Here is a 16,793-nt window from a genome sequence, read left to right on the forward strand (position 1 = left end):
TGAGTCCCAAGGACTGTGCCAGAACAAGATGGAGTCATTCCGCTGTAGACATCACAATGTCAGCTAACAAGCTTACAGCAATATGTTCATTCTGGGAGCTGCCATCCCATTTATGTTGGCTTATTTAGCTTGTTAGGAATAACTACCTGTATTAGTGATAACATGTTTAATTGGCAATGAGTGGAGATGCTGTGTAACTGTCATAGACCATTGGCTTATGCGCATATCTCACTTCCGCTGCTAGACCTATCAAATCACTTCTCCTCTGTCCATCTGCTACCTATATAATCTAATGTATGTTTTGGGTAAGTATGTGCACTCTGGGCTAAACACCTGGTCTGCTTTCCACCAGTGCTGTGTGTGTTCAGTAAATCCTCTGCTTGTTTTCAACTGTACCCAGTGTGTCCGGATATTATTCCCTACACCGGTAAAGGCTCATGTCAGGAATAACCCTAGTAAATTCAGAATGCTGCAGTTTCAGTACTAGCTGACCTTTTAAAAACCTTCACCAGTTTTCTTACACAGCAAATTTCCTCTGCTGAACAGATTCTCCCTCTCACTCAAATGAAGATGGAAATTGCCTCCGTGAATTCCTAAAGGAGCTCTTTGTCTCAGTCATTCTGTGTTTGTCTTATAAACATTCCTACTATATAGCTTACAAAATATGCAACCTGGCACAATGCTGAGATACTTTAATTTCTCTCAATATTTTCAGAATTTAGCAGATTCCAAAGTAGAAATTAAGGAATAGTGATAGATGAGGGGAAGAAAGAAACAAAAAACCCCACCCCCAATCTCCTACCTTCTTCAGTGCAGTTAGAAGAGCATTCAGTATGACCTTTCTATTGTTGTTAGTGGAAGTTGTGGATTTGATCCTCTTTTCGGGTATTGAAATCTCAAGGGTTTTAATTCTAATTTTGCTCAGGTATCTACACAATATATAGCTTTCTTTTGTAATTTTATTATTATGTAGCATTTCTTACCATGTCCAAAAATCTTTTAATTTTGGATGCCAAAGAAATTAAACACTTATTTATTAGATGAAGATATTATCTACTATGTATTTGAGAGAGTTTGTCTGCGAGTGGGTCTGTCTGTCTGTCTGTCTGTTCAACAACTCCTAAAGGCTAGCAGCACCAAATTTGGTATGCCACTTCCTCTTATAATAACTTAAAGCAAGAAAAAGGTTTGGTTACGACAGGAAAATGGGATGTACCTGGAATGGGATTGTTTCTCATAAAACAGAAAGGGAGGGCTCTGATATATAATGACCACATGGGGGCAGCAGAAGATATGGGATGGAAAGCAGAGACTATTATACTTTATAATGACCATAGGGGTCAGCAAGAAGCCAGAGATGAGAACCAGGACAGCTATAACCCCATTGGGGACACAAGGGGCAGGGGTAGAGAAAAGGACAACTATCTACTATATTGCTCACTTTGAACTGTAACTATTTAAGCCTCTATACTCAGGTTATTTACAACCTTTATCCTTTCCTGCCTGCCCTAGGAGAACCTTTTCTCTTACTCATGTGTCTGAGTGGTTATTGGCAGCCACCAGGGCAAGGACCTACAAGGTCTAGCTGCTGAAGCACCTGCAGTACCTGCCTCCAAGGTGTGGTATTTCCAACACCCTCCTGGAATCTGCCAGTCTGGGCTATAAAGTGACTCCAGTAATTCCAAAACATCCAAGTTGAGTTGGACCCGGTTCTCTTGCACAGGAAGCAGTGATTTTGCGAGAAACACACAATGAGACAAAATAGACACCTGGTGTTAAAGATGGAACCTAATTTTTTCATGACTTTCATTCATTGCACGGGACTGTATCTGCCTCACTATGTAACACGCTGTGTTGCTGTAGCCGTGTCAATCACAGGATATTAGAGACAAGTTGAGTGAGGTAATACCTTTTTATTGGACCAACTTCAACTGGAGAGAGAGAGAGAAACAAGGTTTCAAGCTGCATAGAGCTTTTCTTCAGATCTGGGAAAGGTACAAAAATCTTAGAATCATAGAAGATTAGGGTGGGAAGAGACCTCAGGAGGTCATCTAGTCCAATCCTATGCTCAAAGCAGAACCAACCCCAACTAAATCATTTCATCCAGGGCTTTGTCAAGCCTGACCTTAAAAAGGTCTAAGAATGAAGATTCCACCATCTCTCTAGGTAACCTGTTCCAGTGCTTCACCACCCTCCTAGTAAAATAGTTTTTCTTAATATACTGCACATCCTAGGCCCCCCCACTGCAACTTGAGACCATTGCTCCTCGTTCTGTCATCTGTCACTACTGAGAACAGCCTCTCTACAGCTTTCCCCAAACAGGTAGTTGAAGGCTGCTATCAAATCCCTCCTCCCTTCTTTTCTGCAGACTAAATAAGCCTACTTCCCTCAGCCTCTCCTTGTAAGTTGTGTGCCCCAGCCCTCTAATAATTTTTGTTGCCTCTCCGCTGCACTATATCCAATGCATCCATATCCTTTCTGTAGTGGGGGGCCCAAAACTGGCCTCACCAGTGCTGAATTAGGGGGAATAATCACTTCTCTAGATCTGCTGGAAATGCTCCTCCGAATGGATAGCACTAAAATTGGGGGAGATCATTGGCGGACTAGACCAAAAGAAATCTAATAAGGGTTAGCATAAGTAGTTAGAATTTATTTTAAGTCCCAGTTTGACAAAGACCTGGCTGAGATGATTTAAATGGGATTGGTCCTGCTTTGGGCAGGAGGTTGGACTCAATGAGTTCCTGAGGTCTCTTTGAACCCTGGGATTCTGTGTGTGGTAGGGGCCAGCTGAAAGTGGATTTGAAGACTTTTGGAGTGAATTCCCTTTGAAGGACTGTGCAGGACTTAATTAAGTAGACCCTAGAAGGGGGACTGCTTTGACTGTCTGGACTATGCAGGCTTTTTAAGGGAGCCTGAGTGAAAGTGAAACCAAGGTTGGCCTCAGCAGAGACACACTTGGCCAGAAGCGGGCATTATAGGGCAGATGCATTCTTTCACATAAAGGCACTAACTTGGGATCCAGTAAAACCTGGATTCTGCACCCTGCAAAGATGCATCAAGTGTTCTTGAGCAAGTCACTTAGGCTACTTCTAAGGCTACTACTGTCGGCTGAGGGATGTAAATTAGATGAATCGAAAGTGCAAATGAAGCCAGGATTTAAATATCCCGCACTTCATTTGCATAATGGCGGCCACGGCTTTTTTTCAAAATGGGGCTTTTTGAGAAAATGGCAGTTTAGCTAGGGCATTTTTGACAGAAATGCCCCGTTTCAAAAGATCCTGTACTCCAAGTACAGGATCCTTCAAAACGGGGCATTTCTGTCAAAAATGCCCTGTCTAAACCGCCATTTTTTCCCAAAAAGCCCCATTTCGGAAAAAAAGCGGTGGCTGCCATTATGCAAATGAAGCATGGGATATTGAATTCTTAGTTTTGTTTGCACTTTCAATATCCCCAACAGGGGGATATAGTTTAGACATGGCCTTAGGGCGGGATTTTCAAAGGTCCCTAAAGATGCAGACTGATACGAAGAGCACTCAAGGAGTCCAAGAGGAGTTCAGTATTTCAAAACCCCATTAGGTGCCCCTCTGCATCATTAGGCACCTAAATATCTTCTATAATTTGGCCCTTAGCCCCACTGTATTTCAATTCCCATGTATAGGGCAGGGACAATAGCATTTCTCTATCTCTCTCATACATACATTAAAGACAGCTCTGTGTTTGGGTAATGGGCACCGCTTGAGGACTGCGAGTTTGATAGGAAGGTTTGATGGCTTGACCTTACTAAGACTTTTGATACTATTTCACATGACCCTCTCCTAAACAAACTAGGGAAATACAACCTAAATGGAGCTACTATAAGGTGGATGCATAACTGGTTGGAATTCATTCCGATATCTTATCCTTTATGCTACAAAATGGTGGCTGAATACAATGTATTTTCCTTTTATTACTTACTTAAAGTGTGATTTAGCATTGCTGAGGCACTAGCATACAGTAGCATATGGCTCCTCTTTGCACAGAATCTGTTTTCTGTGGTGCAGCCTGCTACTTTCCTTTTACTTTGTAGCTTTTTTTGTTACAAATATTTTGAAAGTTTTCTAAAGAAATAATCAAGTTTTGCTGCAATAAACACATAATAAACAAATAAACAAACAAATAATAAACCCCACCAAGCCTAAATCTGGGATGGACTCAATGCCTCCATTGGACACTGGATATAACTGAACAGGGCTCGGTTGAAACTGAATTAATCAAATGCATCACATGAGCAGATTTTAAAACATTATGACAATCCCAGGCATTTCTAATGATCCCATCCCTGTAGCATCTGCATGTGTAAAAATATTGAGAGAGACAGAAGTTCTCCTTTACTGGGAAACCAACTTCAGGGATCTTGAGATGCAGAAGGAGAGCAGTTCCAGAAAAGGGGTCACAACTTGTCAAGTATGGGTCAGCTCTCACAGATGGATGGCAGAAAAGCTCATGGATTGCAATGTTCCTGGGCAAACCCAGAAAGCAGTGAGTCACTAGAATTTGGGAAGATTAGAGGGAGAAGTGCCAAAGGAGGCGAGGAAGGCAAGGAGAGGGAAAGCTTGGCTTTCCAAGAAAGAATAAGATTGTGGCAAGTGTCACAAGAGGTCAGCAGGAATAAGCAAAGAAAATGGAGGTTGGAGAAAGCTGATACACAACAGCAGAGGTTAGATATGAACAGTTGAGAACAGAAGTCAAGGGAGCTTGTAGAAACAGGGAAGAATAAGGAGAGATGGTGTGGATGGGGAACATACAAAGAAATAATTGTTTTAAGGTGATTTGTCTGGAACAAAATAGAATTGCCATGATGGCTTCCCCTCCACTGAAGTACTGGAATGGGAGAAGCACTAGAATGGGTTACCTAGGGAGATGGTGGAATCTCCATCCCTAGAGGTTTTTAAGTCCCGGCTTGTCAAAGCCCTGGCTGGGATGGATTTAATTAGGGTTGGTCCTGCTTTGGGCAGGGGACTGGACTCGATGACTCCTGAGGTCTCTTCTGGCCCTAGGATTCTATGATTCTACTTCCCTTGCAGCACTATAGTACCATGTACCTAATCATTCCATCCAAAGCCATATACTGAAGTCTGAATTCTGTCCAGAGGCACACCCCAGGCAATCCCCTGGAAATCATCCAGGAGATACAATTTGGAAGACTGTCAGTTTCTTTATTCTCCCAGCAACAGTGAGATCAGTTGAGTCACGATGTGGAGAAAGATGTGAAACAAGCTATTTCGTGTCCTTCCTGAAAGTCAATAATGAACCGGGGGTGAAGCAAGGATGCATGAAGGTGGGGTGGCTGAAGGATTTCTTGCTCCCATGGCCAAACTCTGAAGATTCCGTGCATTGAAAAATTCTACAGGAGGGGCAAAGCTTCCAACTGTCACAGTGCCGAGTTCTCTGCAAGTCACGCAATGAGCGGGAACCCAACACATGCCACAGAGCTATGTTAAGGGTGAGTTTTTCAAATGATCTCAGCGTTGTCTTATTCTTTGCTTCCAGTGCAGCCAAGGGGAAATTTACCACAGAATAACTTCCAACAGGAACTAAGCTAGGCCAACGCTGGGTGCTTCAGGAAGTCCCACCTGAAACCTGCTACTGAAAGGTGAAGCTGCGGTTCAAGGGGAGCATTTATACAACGGGGGCGGCTACATTTTATTTCTCATGTCCACCTGCAGCTCTCTCGCATAGTGCTTGGGGTGCTGTGCAGTAATAAAGAACCAATACAATAAAACACACACAATGGTGCATGATGCAATGGAAGGCCAGTAAAACAGAACATGCTTGTAAAAAGCAACCCTTGAAACTGGCACCCAAAACAATTAGAAAGAGCAAGGGCAGCACCTCTCACTCTTTTCCAGGAAGAAGAAGAGGCTGCGTCAGCCAGAGTGCTTCAGAAGAGGCAAAAAAATGGGATGCTGCTCTCCTCTGATGCCCCATGCACTGACAATTGCATGACTTAGGCAAATGGTTGGAAGTTCTTGGCCTTCAAAAGGGCTGTACAGGAGGAGTGGTTCATGTCTTGTGTGCTGGGTAATAACATGGCTTTTTAGTAAAGCAACAATTCCAGGTCTGCTGTAACTGGAGCTTAGTGTTCTCGTCATGTATACACAGACTTAGGTTTCATAGACCAATTCATTTGTTCCTCTGTTCTCCAGTGGTTGCTATTTCAATCAGCGATTGTCCCAACCCTGGAGAGATTTCCTCCTCACTTTGCAGTCTGGAGAGAGAGGGATAGGAACCACAAAACCCCTCTCCAGGCTCACTACCAGAGGGAACAGAGATCACCCACAAATGCCGGGACTTTTGGACAGCTTGTGTAGGCATCACCACATGGAAGAAATCAACCTGCAAGAAAGATTTTTTTCATTGTCACACAGTGGAGACTAAAGGTCTATCCAGCTATGTAGACTCTCTCCTCAAACCCCCAGCTATCTCCGAGACACTACTGACTTCCTAAGGAAACTACAAAACATCGATAACCTCCCCAATAACACCATCCTTGCCACCCTGGATGTAGAAGCACTATACTCCAACATCCCACATGAAGACGGATTACAAGCAATTAGAAACACTATCCCAGAGGACACCGCTGCCAACCTGATAGCAGACCTATGTAACTTTGTTCTCACCCACAATTATTTCCAGTTTGAGAACAACTTATACCTCCAGATCAGCGGCACAGCCATGGGTACATGCATGGCCCCACAGTATGCTAATATCTTTATGGTTGACCTAGAACAGGGGTCTCCAAACTACGGCCCGTGGGCCGGATGCGGCCCGCGAGGCCCTCTCATCCGGCCCGTGGAGACCGTCCCTGGGGCGCCGCCGAACGGGCCCTGCTTGCCGCGGGGGGGGGGCCCTGTCAGGGGTGTGCGGCGTGTACTCACGCCGCGCCGGGACAGGAGAAGCGGGCCGCTCTGCTGACAAGCGGCCGCGCGGCGGCAAACGGCGCAGGGGGCGGGGGTTAGCACAGGCGGCGTTCCCCCGCCCAGACTGACAGGGAGGCCGGCCAATCAGGGGGCAGGATGGGCGGTGGTGGTAACGCCCGCCCGGCGACGTGCGGGGGAACGTGAACCCCAGCGGGAACTTTAAAAAGGTGACCCCTTCCGCCCGGGGGGGGGAAGGAGTGAGCGGTGGCAAGCAGGAGGGGAGGACAGTGTGCAGAGGAAGGGGAGAGCAGGGGGAAAAGCCCCCCCCCTTCCGGGAGAAACGGATTCGCAAAGCCAGAAATGTCTGCTATTTTGGCATCCAGGAAACAATTTCACCATTCACACTAATACAGGTGTTCATGTGTAGTGTATCAATGTGTTATTAAATAATAACTGAATAAAATAATATTAAATAAATAATTAAAAACAACATCCATGTTTCGATTGTTTTTTATTTGGACCTCAAGTGTGTAGTCGGCCCCCGAACTGCTGTTTGATAGTTAATGCGGCCCTCGGGCTGAAAAGTTTGGAGACCCCTGACCTAGAACAACGTTTCCTCAACTCCCATCCTCTTTTGCCCCTTCTCTACTTATGCTACATCGATGACATTGTTATGATCTGGACGCATGGCCAAGAAAAACTGGAAACATTCCACAGAGATTTCAACAACCTTCACCCCACCATTAATCTCAGCCTGGACCATTCTACACGAGAGATCCATTTCCTGGACACCACAGTACAAATCAACAATGGAAAATTAGACACCACTACAGAAAACCCACTGACTCATACAGTTACCTACATGCTTCCAGCTCCCATCCAGCACACACCATACAATCCATCATCTATAGCCAAGCCCTTCGATACAACCGCATCTGCTCTAATCCCACTGACAGAGACCAAAAACTTCAGGATCTCTACCAAGCATTTATAAACCTCAACTACCCACCTGGAGAAATAAAAAAGCAAATTGAAAGAGCCAGACGAATACCTAGAAACCATCTACTTCAAGACAGACCCAAGAAAACCAACAACAGAACACCACTTGTCATCACCTACAGCCCCCAACTTAAACCTGTCCAACACATTATCAATAAACTACAGCCTATACTGGAACGGGATACTAAACTCCAAGAAGCTCTGGGAGACAGACCCATAGCCTCCTATAGACAACCACCTAACCTCAAGATGATTCTTACCAACAACCACAGGACATACCACACTAATACCAACCCTGGTACCTTCCCTTGCAACAAATCCCGTTGCCAGGTTTGTGAACATATTCACTCTGCTGATACCATTATTGGACCTAACCAAGTGAGTTATAAGATCAAGAATACATATTCCTGCGCATCCAGAAATATAATTTATGCTATCATGTGCCGAAAGTGTCCATCTGCTTTGTACATTGGACAAACATCTCAGACACTTCGCCAAAGGATCAATGCCCACAAAACAGACATTAGACAGGATCACAAAGAAAAAACAGTTTCTTGCCATTTCAGCCAGAAAGGACACTGTCTCAGCGACTTAATTACTTGCATCCTGCTTCAAAAGCCTTTTAAATCTGCACTTGAAAGGGAATCCTCTGAACTGTCATTCATGCTAAAATTCAACACTCTACGCATTGGTCTCAACAAAGACACTAACTATCTTACCCATTACAAAGATAGCTTCCCCAATTATCATCTCTAATACCATTATCTCACAGAGATTTACCTTCCTCCCTCCCCCTGCGTCCCCCTTCTGTTCTGAAATGTGATTTGTCCTTTTCATATGTGTTCATTTTTTTAAAATTGTATCCTTTGGTATATATGGTTGTGACTATTTTCTTCCACTATTTGATCTGAGGAAGTGGGTGTGACCCACGAAAGCTCATCATCTAATAAACCATCTTGTTAGCCACAAATCCCAGCACTGAGCAGCCCCAAATTTTATGGAAATTGGGCTCTAGAGCATTTAGGCCTTCCCTTGTCTCTATGACATCCTGATCCAGAACCTGGATTCATAGAAACAGAGAATCTGGAAGGAAGGAACTTTTGAATCATCGAGTCCAGTTCTCTTCTATCATAGGCAACTCCAATATATAATCCTGTTCGTATGGTTATCTAGTTCCTTCTTAAAGTGAGTTAGGATGCAAATTTACGCGTTTGGGTCCACCATTTAAAAACGGCTCACTGATCATTTTTAAAAACTCTGGAAAACTAGGTACAGATTAGATCCAGGACTAGATGGAGGTTTGGATTGACTCCAAAACTGGTCAAGAAATGTTTTTCCTGCCCAAAATATCAATGAAAATGAACATCAACATATTTTGTGGATGGTGTTGAGGTTTCAATGGAAAACCAGAATGCAGAGAACATTTCACAAAACCCTAAACATTTTTGTTTTCAGCCAGAATGGTTCTTTATTCCCCAAGTTTACTATGAAATTCTGACTTTTTTAGGGCAAAAGGATGCTTTCAATGAAAAATCCATCTACAAGCTCTTTCTGGCATGAACTAATTTGGAAAGGCTGCTTTCTTATAGTAAACCTTTATGATGGTGCAACTACTCCCCCACAGAAAACTTGGGCCTGAAAAATCTGTTTTAGAGTAATCTGTCAATTTCCTTTGGTTCTGAGGCACTGAAATTATGTGCAAAGAAAGTTGGAAAATTCCACTTGTAAACTTTGCCTTTCCTCTCCAGAACATGCTGCCAAGACTACACATTTCTAGCATTATTTTTTCAATTATACTGATTAGCAAATCAGACCCTGTTCTCATACTTATCTGATTGAATTGAGGTCTGATCCAAGATTAATCTAAACCTAGGAACGTTTTAGTGCCATTATGTATTTTCTGCATGTCTTTAGGCTCCCATTAATTCCCAGATAGGTTCTTGATTTCTGTGGCTGTGAAGCACCTAGTCACTTTTGAAAATTCCATTAGGCATCTATCTGGTATTTAGGCTCCTGAATACCTTTAAAAATCTAGCCCTTAGTCCCTTTAAAAATAAATAACTCAATTAGATACTTTTGAAATGTTTATCTTATAGTCTTTTTATACTAAATCTTCAAGCCAAGCTAAAGTATTTATAATAAAAAGAAGGCTTTTTGTAAATGGAAAGTATAAATTCTGGAAACTTCTGAAGATATGTGATAGGCAAATTTGAGTTTAATGCTTTCTTAGATACATTATTTTTTTAGGTACCTGAACTTTGAGATCAAGAAAGATCATTGAGTAATGGGCCTACCCTGTCCTTGGTCTTCCTCTTACTTTTAATACATTTGTTATCCTTTATGTCTCTAGCTAGATTGAACTCATTTTGTACCTTTTCCTTTCTAATTTGGCCCCTATATACATGTATTATTTGTTTATATTCATCGTTTGTAATTTGACCTGGTTTTCACTTTTTGATTTTTAGATAATTAAAAATCTCCTGATTATACCAGGGTGATCTCCTGCCATAATTCCTGTCTTTCCTATGCAGTGGAATAGACTCATAGACTCATAGACTTTAAGGTCAGAAGGGACCATTATGATCATCTAGTCTGACCCCCTGCACAGTGCAGGCCACAGAATCTCACCCACCCCTCCCAGAATAATCCCCTCACCTATATCTCAGATATTGAAGCCTTCAAATACTTTGAAGACCCCAAGATGCAGAGAATCCTCTAGCTGTGATCTGTACCCCATGCTACAGAGGAAGGCAAAAAACCTCCAGGGCATCTGCCAATCTACCCTGGAGGAAAATTTCTTCCCGACCCCAAATATAGCGATCAGCTGAACCCTGAGTATGTGGGCAAGACTCATCAGCCATACACCCAGAAAGTTCTCTAGTAATTCCTATCATCCCTCCATTGACCTATTTCCCACTGATAATGAATGGTCAATAAGTTACCAAGATCATGCTATCTCATCAAACCATCCCCTTCATAAACCCATCTAGTTTAATCTTGAAGCCAGATCTTTTGCCCCCACTACTCCCCTTGGAAGGCCATTCCAGAACCTCACTCCTCTAATGGTTAGAAACCTTCGTCTAATCTCAAGTCTAAACTTCCTACTAGCCAGCTTATATCCATTTGTTCTTGTGTCCACATTGATATTAATCTTAAATAATTCCTCTCCCTCCCTGGTATTTATCCCTCTAATATATTTAAAAAGTGCAATTATGTCCCCCCTCAGCCTTCTTTGGGTTAAGGTAAACAAGCCAAGCTCCTTGAGTCTCCTTTCATAAGACAGATTTTTCATTCCTCGGATAATCCTAGTGGCCCTTCTTTGTACCTGTTCCAGTTTGAATTAATCCTTCTTAAACATGGGAGACCAGAACTGCACACAGTATTCCAAATGGGGTCTCACCAATGCCTTGTATAATGGCACTAACACCTCCTAGTTTGCTCTGGGTCCCTTAACAATGTCCCTTTGAATAACTGCCAACCCTCTTCAGTTGTTTTTCCTCTGACTTTTGCTTTCCATGGGACTCTACCTACAAACTCCCTGAGTTTGGTCTGCCTTCTTGAAATCCATTGTCTTTATATTGCCGTTCTCCCGCCTACCATTCCTTAGAATCATGAACTTTATCATTTCATGATCACTTTCACCCAAGCCGCCTTCCACTTTAAAATTCTCCATCATTTCCTCCTCCTTTGTCAAAATCAAATCTAGAACAGCTCCCTCCCCCAGTAGATTTCTCCACCTTCTGAAATAAAAATGATCTCCAATACATTCCAAGAACTCGTTGGATAATCTATGCTCTGCTGTGTGTCTTTACCAACAGATATCTTTCCCATCTCCAAGTCCTGTGCTTTGAATGAGTTTGTTTTTGCAAAAAACCCACCTCTTCTTCCTGGTTAGATAGTAAACCCCCCTACCATGACATCATCCTTGTTTGTACCCCTTTGAATGTTACCTAGAGACTCTCAACAAATCTGTGTCCTTTGTGTCAGTCCAAATGTATACATATAAGGCAACTCCTGTCCCTTTTTTCCCTGCCTGTCTTTCCTGAGCAAGCTATACTCCTCTGTACCAACATTCCAGACATGCTTATTATCCCAAGTCTCTGTGATACAACGATGTCATAGTTGTGTTTATTTATTAGCATTTCAAGTTCTTCCTGCTTATTTCTCATACTTCTTGCATTAAGATACTGATTTGACTCCTCCCCATTTCATAGGATCATAGAATTATATAATAGTAGAATTGGAAGGGACCTCGAGAGGTCATCAAGTCCAGTCCCCTGCTCTGAAGGCAGGACCAAGCACCATCTATATCAGGGCTACTCAACTTTGGAAGCCCCAGAGGCCACAATGATATGTACAGCACATGCCAAGGGCTGCAACTTAAGTATGGTTGCATATACATGCAAATATATGCAAATAGCTTCTTTCACACTGAGAGGCATGAATAGTAAGTTTAATTACTATGCTGTAATTAATTACTTATGCTGTGGCACTGACCCCAAACGTGGCCTGTGTGAGTCAGTCAGCACCTCTCTGGCTCTGTCCACAAGGCTAAGCAGCCAGCATTTCCCACAATGCTCTAGTGCTCCCGGCACCTCCTCTCTGGGAGCTAGAAATGCAAACACCCTGTACCCGTCTGTTCCAGCCAGCCCATTCGCTTGCCTCTTTCAGTGTTCACCCCACCTGGAAGGCACCTTGCTGTTGTGGAGTGTGTTCCCCGTGGAGGCCATGTTCAGAGGATCCCACCATGCATTGAGCCCCGTGTAAACCCAAACTACACTGCATGCTGTGAACAAATGGGTTGTGGGCCACATGCAGCTCATGGGCCATGTTTTGATTAGCTCTGATCTAGAACATCCCTGATGGATGTCTGTTAACCTGCTCTTAAATTTCTCCTGTGATGGAGATTCCACAACCTCCCTAGGGAAATCATCCCAGTGTTTAACTACCCTGACAGGAAGTTTTTCCTAATGTCCAGCCTAAACCTCCCTTGCTATAAATTAAGCCCATTGCTTCTTCTCCGGTCATCAGAGGCCAGGAGAACAAAATTTCTCCCTCCTCTTTGTAACACCCTTTTAGATGTTTGAAAACTGCCCCTCTCAGTCTTCTCTATTTACTAAACTAAATAAGCCCAATTCTTTCAGTCTTCCCCAATAATTCATGTTTTCTGGACCTTTAGTCACTTTTGTTGCTCTTCTCTGGATCTATTCCAGTTTCTCCACATCTTTCTTGAAATGTGGTGTCCAGAACTGGACACAATTCTCCAACTAAGGCCTAATCAGCACAGAGTAGTGAGGAAAAAAGACTTCTTGTGTCTTGCTCACAACACACCTGTTAAAGTAGCCCATGTTTGCTTTTTTTGCAACAGCATCCCACTTTTGACTCATATTTAGCCTGTGATCCACTATGACCCCGAGAACCCTTTCTGCAGGACTGCTTCCTAGACGGTTGCTCCCCATTCTGGATGTGTGAAACTGATTGTTCCTCCCTCAGTGGAGCATTTCGCATTTGTCTTTATTAAACTTCATCCAGTTTACCTCAGACCATTTCTGCAATTTGTCCAGATCATTTTGAATTATGACCCTATCCTCCAAAGCAGTTGCAACTCCTGCCAGTTTGGTATCATCTGCGAACTTAATAAGCGTACTTTCAATGCCAATATCTAAATCGTTGATGAAAATATTGAACAGAGCCGGTTCTAAAACAGACCCCCGAAGAACCCCACTTGTTATATTTTTCCAGCAGGATTGAGAACCATTAATTACTACTGTCTGAGTACGGTTATCCAGCCAGTTATGCACCCATCTTATAGTAGCCCTGTCTAAGTTGTATTTGCCTAGTTTATTGATAAGAATATAAGGTGAGACCATATCAAATGCCTTACTAAAGTCGAGGTATACCACATCCACTGCTTCTCTCTTATTTGCAAGACTCATTAACGTATCAAAAAAGCTATCAGATTGGTTTGACATGATTTGTTCTTTACTGTCACTGTGTTATTTTCCAGACGTTGCAGATGACTTCCTTAATTACTTGCTCCACTATCTTCCCTGGCACAGAAGTTAAACTGACTGGTTGTTCTTATTTCCCTTTTTATAGATGGACACTATATTTGCCCTTTTCCATTCTTCTGGAATCTCTCCCGACTTCCATGACTTTTCAAATAAGATAGCTAAAGGCTCAGATACCTCCTCTATCTGCTCCTTGAGTATTCTAGGATGCATTTCATCAGGCCCTGGTGACATGAAGACATCAAAGTTTTCTAAGTAATTTTTAACTTGTTTTTTTAAATTTCAACTTCTAAACCTACCCCATTTTCACTAGCATTCCCCTAGCTATTACAGTCCATGCTCCCCCCAATTTCTGATCCATCTCCCAATTTTCCATGTTTATGACTTACCTGTGGGCTTTGGTCACTTGACCCTGTCAAACCTAGATTAAAGCCCTTCTGACTAGGTTAGCCAGTTTGTTTCTAAGTCCTCTTTTCCCCATCCTTGATAGGTGACTCCATCTCTCCTTAGCAGACCTTCTTCCTGGAACAGCATCCAGTAGTTAAGGAATCTGAAGCCTTCCTGGTGACACCATCTTTGCAGCTAACATTCACTTCCAGGGTGCATCTGTCTCTGCCTCGACCCTTACCTTTGGCTGGATGGATTGAAGAGAATACCACCTGCACCCCAAACTCCCTCACCCATACTACCAGAGCTCTGTAGTCACTTTTGGTCTGCTCAGGTCTCACAGCATCATTCTTTTATTGTTGATGGCAGCCTTTGTTCCTGGGGCTTCCCCGAGGGCTGTGGAAAGGTCCCAGTGGGGTTCGGGCCTCGTCAGAGGCAAGGGGAGTTTTCAGGCATGGGGATATGTGAACCACTTAACCAGTCTGGGCAGTTCCTGCACTTGCGGCACTTGCCAAGGGGTAAATTCCTGCCTCAGCAGGCAGAGCTGGCTACTTCATCTCACCTCCCTCAGCACGCAAGGGGCTGGCGCATGACCAAAACACTGATCCCTGTATTGTTAGGGCTAGCTGTGTTCCCTGCTGGCTGTGTACCCACTTGCACTTAATGACTTTTAATGCCTTCACCTGCCTCATGAAGGGATGTCATATGTTCTCTGGAATGCAACCTGGAACTGGGGTGCTTTCGTATTCGCTGGCGGGGAAGGGGGACGAAGGGAACAGTGGCCCTGGGACCTGGTGATTCAAAGGGGCCAGGTGCTTCTCGGCACTGCTGCTGCTACTGTGGCGTTGGCAGTGGCGGTGGCTGAAGCCCCAGACTCCTTTAAATCAATGGGAGCTCTGCGTGGCTTTGAGAGCTGGGGTGGTGAGCTGCAGTCTGTCCGCAACTAAGGGCTGGTTGCCTTCCCTCCATGGCTTCTGGGTGTGCAGAGCTGCCCCCTCACACTTGGTTCCGGGGTCTGCGGTGGCTGAGGTTTCCTAAGCACTTCAAGCAAAACACACTATTTTAGGTAAATATGAACTAGGCTTATTAATTACAGTACGAAAGATTTTAAGTGATTATAAAACGGTAGGCATAAAAGGAGAGAGCAGGTTACCACAGCAAATAAAACTAAGTGCACTGTCTAAGTCTTAAGCCCTTTTACACTCGGCAGTATTTAGATCAAGTAATTGTCTTGCCCCATCAGAGCGTCACAATCCTTAATGCACAGACTTCCCCCTGCAGCCTGGACTAGTCTCCTCAATGACCTTTGTCTTCTCGGCCTCCCAGTTGCTTCCAGCATTGGTGGGGGAGGAGAAAGGTCAAGACAGGCTGCAGCTGCTCCTTGTTTCCCAAGGATGGCCAACCTATGGCTCACGAGCCACATGTGGCTTTTTCACCATTAAAGTGGGTTCACAGAGCCTGCTACACTCCCCAGTCTCCACCTACTAGACTTGGCAGGAGCAGGGAGCTCGTGACCACTGCCTTGCAGCAGGTTGGTGTGGTAGGTGTTTCAGACCACTGGGAAGGGGGGGTCGTGGGGCTTCAGCCCTGTGGGACACACCTTTAGCGGGGCTTTCACAGGAGTCGGGCTGAAGCCCCAACTCTCAAACTTCAGAAGATTGCCATATGTGGCTCAAAGAGGCACTAAGTTTGGCCAGCCACGTTCTATACCCTTGGCCCAAATGCCTGGCAGACACTAGCCTAGGCTTGCCCTGGTGAGCTTTGCTGAGTTGCAGTGATCAAGCAATTCCCAAGTCACAGTGATGGAACCATTCCCGTTGTGTGATGTTTGCATAGTTGACTCATACAGTTAATTAAAGGTTGTGGAGGGGGCCCTTTGTATGTCACTGGCAACCTTACAGCATAGTTCAGTAACAACTATTCAGCAAAAGCTCACAACTTTATACACACCGATGTTATACATATTTGGACCAAAGCAAAAAAACAATCAGGTTTCAGCAGATAATGGTGTTTTGATATGATACCTTACATAGAATGCTTTGCACAAAGTATCACAGCCATATATGAATGATGATTATGTGAGTCACAGGGTGCCATTTTGAGAGACAGAGAGTCACAGAGAGAAGAAGCCTCTGTCCCTCTCCTAAGGGAGTTTGGAGGGTTGCTACAGAACCACTAGCTGGCAAGAGGAGCCGCGATGCAGCTGTTGGGGGAGGCACAAATTCCATTGTGGTGGGGCTATTGTTGAAGCCTGGATGCAGAAGTCACTGATGTGGGGGTTGCAGAGGAAACTAATCTGACAGTGCAGGGGTGCAGAATTGAATTCATGTAGTACTAGAGCCCGGGGGTGGGGTAGGGTTGTGAGACTGAGTTAAGGGGCACACAATGAATTAACTGGCATCTGTGTATTTTGGGAGGAGATGGGAATCCTTGTGCCATCAAGCAGGGCTTTGATGCAAACATTCTAATTGTATTCAAATGTCACTTTTTAATGTAG

The 16,793-nt window shown here is 44.0% G+C and overlaps 1 protein-coding gene across 1 annotated transcript in view; it reads right to left on the reverse strand.

Moving 5' to 3' along the window:
• The window catches only part of LOC102463526 (urea transporter 2), a 176,227-nt gene that overhangs the window by 107,146 nt on the left and 52,288 nt on the right, over positions 1 to 16,793 (reverse strand). The window lies entirely within an intron of this gene.

The sequence above is a fragment of the Pelodiscus sinensis genome, chromosome 6, assembly GCF_052426305.1.
Source record: "Pelodiscus sinensis isolate ZL-2025 chromosome 6, ASM5242630v1, whole genome shotgun sequence".
NCBI classification, from domain to species: Eukaryota; Metazoa; Chordata; order Testudines; family Trionychidae; genus Pelodiscus; species Pelodiscus sinensis.